General features: G+C 41.6%; 1 long non-coding RNA gene across 1 annotated transcript; it reads right to left on the bottom strand.

Annotated features, from left to right (window-relative positions):
• Positions 1-1,503: 1,503 nt before the first annotated feature.
• On the bottom strand, positions 1,504-2,448 carry LOC128697610 (uncharacterized). The gene is made up of 2 exons (XR_011393913.1): positions 2,324-2,448; positions 1,504-2,195 (listed from the first exon to the last, which is right to left on the bottom strand). It is a non-coding gene; the product is annotated as an uncharacterized lncRNA (long non-coding RNA).
• Between the last annotated feature and the right edge of the window lie 499 nt (positions 2,449-2,947).

Raw genomic sequence — 2,947 nt, 5'->3', positions numbered from 1 at the left:
TTGAGTGCACCAGATAAAGTGCTTGGTTGAGTAATTACTGAAAGAATAGCAAAAATGCAAAATACCGTTACTGGAACAATACACAAATAACCCGCACACAGGAGAGGGTAGCTTACAACGACGCTTCGGTCCGACTTGGGCCATTTGCAACCGAAACATCGTCCTAAGCTCTCCTCTCCTATGTGTGGGTTATTTGTGTATTACTGAAAGAATTAAGAGAAAAACTGACACCAGGATAGTAGACAAATGAGGAGGTTTTAGAAAGGATAGGATATGTAAAAAAGTCATACCACGGGCGGGATTGAACCCGCGGTCAAAGAGTCTCAATCCCGCCCGTGGTATGGTTTGTTTGCAATCGTGTCATTACGATTTCGTGAGTCATATTAACAAGTGTTTGCATTGTGGTGAACGTTATTTAGGAAAAAAAATGTAATTAAGGTCTTTTTGGATTTATGTATTTAGAAAACTCATATGAAAGGATGAATAGAGGACCAATGTGACAGATATTATAAGTATATTGACTGGGTGATAGTTTCCTGAAAGCAGTGAAGATATTTTATGAGGACAGTGAGGGATAGATTTGAGTACGTAAGAGAGAGGGACATTATTTTCCAGCAAAAGTAGGCCTTAGAAAGGGATGAGTAATGTCAATATAATTAATATATTTATAAATGACAATATAAAAGAAGTGAATGCAATGTGTTGGGTGAGAGGTGTGGAATTAATATATGCACAACAAAATACCGAGTGGGAATTGTCACTGTTCCATTCTGTCGGGATTGCAAAGATTGGTGTATATACTTGGAAGGGTATGTAAAAGGAGAAATTTAAAGTAAACAAATGAAAGAGCAAGGTTATAGGGGTAACAAACAATTTAGGCAATGAGAGACTGGATATAAGACTGGGTGGAGGGAGTACGGAGGAAGTGAATGCATTAGATATTTGGGGATTGACTTGTCGGCGGATGGGTCTATGAAAGACGAGGTGAATCACACAGCTGACGAGGGGAAAAGAATGAGTGATTTATTGAAACGCCTGTGGAGACAAAGAACGTTATTCAGACTGCTAAGATGGGGTTAAGGTGGTTTAGACATTTAGAGAGGGTGCATGACAATAAGTTGAGTTAGAGATGTATAAATCTGTAATGGAGGGGAGGCGGGGTAGGAGGCGCCCTAGGAAAGGTTGGAGGGAGGAGGTAAATAAGCTTTTTTTACGCAAGAAGCTTGGACATCTAGCACGCGTGCGTGGTCGTTTTAGATAGGAGTGGAGGGCAAAGTTTTACTTATAACGAGGTACTGTTGGAGTTTGAGCAGAGTAACATTTTTGAAGTGAAACCAGTTAGCCGGACTTGAGTCCTGGAGGTGTTAAGTGTAGTGCCTGCACTCTGGCAAGACAATGAACTAATGAGTGATGGTGAATTTTTTTTTTCCTTTTCGAGTAACTTTGCTTAGATCTCGCCAAGGCTTTACATAAATTTAATTTTGGGGAAATGACACTTACTACTAATTTTTAAAGTTTTATTTATCTGAATAAATTAGGAAAAAGCATCGTTAGGCCTGGTCACAGACCGGGCCGCGGGGGCTTTGACCCCTGGAACTCTCTCCAGGCAAACTCCAGGTATCACAAATAGGCACCACTAAACCATTTCTTGTTATTTGTGCCGAGAAACTTCACAGTGCAACAAATTTTCACTCTTAACCATGGTATCCATAGCGGCGGCCATACAATCCGTGTCCATGTCCACCCCCATAAAGACCGAGACCAGATCTAAGACCGAAACCAGATCCAAGACCGAGACCAGACCCAAGACCGAGACCAGATCCAAGACCAAAACTAGATCCAAGACCGATTCGGTGACCAACACCGATTCCGTGACCAACACCGATTCCGTGACCAAGACTGATTCCGTGACCAAGTCCGAGACCATAATAGCGTAAACCATATCTAGGCCACAGCCCAATTCCGTAACCATGCCCGATGCTGCGACCCAAGCCGATGCCTCCTAAGCTGCCTCCAAAAGCGCCTCCAAGACCGCCTCCAAGACCGCCTCCAAAACCGCCTCCAAAACCGCTTCCCAAACCACCTCCCAAACCTAACCCGCTGCCAAGACCGTAGGAGCGACCGTAGATCACGCCGCCATTTACACAGGAGGATCCCAGCAGCAGGGCAGCGCTGAGAGTAATCAGCAACAGATTCTGAGGAAAACATTTACTTAATATTACAAAACGTGTTTTAATACAGTCTCGCTAAAATATTTAATAAATCTTTAAAAAAACTAAGATTTGACTAAATATATATATGTATATAAAGAGCAAAGACTGACCATGGTTGATATTGGCAAGTGGCTGTCCAGGTGAGTACTGATGCTCTAATCTTGTCGACGCTTTATATACTGTTCAGCTTGCATGCCATGATAACCTTTGGTATATTCTAGGTCACAACTTCGCTGGTTCACGTTCATTAACTCCATGAAGATCTAGTTTCATTAATGTAGTATTTGTGGGAACATGGATACCCACTGTCGTTGCCTCTTTACATACGCGTTCATGTTTGTACATCTATTTCTAAATATATATATATATATATATATATATATATATATATATATATATATATATATAAGTAAATTCTGTGAATACTGTGACCCTTTAAAAGCAATTAGACAACACTTTCTGATTCGCTGCTTTCTGTAATCTTTGTTGGTTCACATAGTGTTTCCGAATCATATTCCAAATCTTCAAACTATTCAAACATTGGTTACGAAATCGTAACGACACTACTGCAAACAAACCATACCACTGGCGGGGTTACAACCCGCGATCAGACTCATAAAACTCCAGACCGACGCGTTAGCCACTGGGCCAGTGGCTAACGCGTCGGTCTGGAGTTTTATGACTCCCTGACCGCGGGTTCTAACAATTCCCGTGGTATGGTTTATTCAAACATT

This window comes from Cherax quadricarinatus, chromosome 68, assembly GCF_038502225.1.
Source record: "Cherax quadricarinatus isolate ZL_2023a chromosome 68, ASM3850222v1, whole genome shotgun sequence".
Lineage (NCBI taxonomy): Eukaryota > Metazoa > Arthropoda > Malacostraca > Decapoda > Parastacidae > Cherax > Cherax quadricarinatus.
This window is presented reverse-complemented; position numbering and strand designations above follow the sequence as displayed.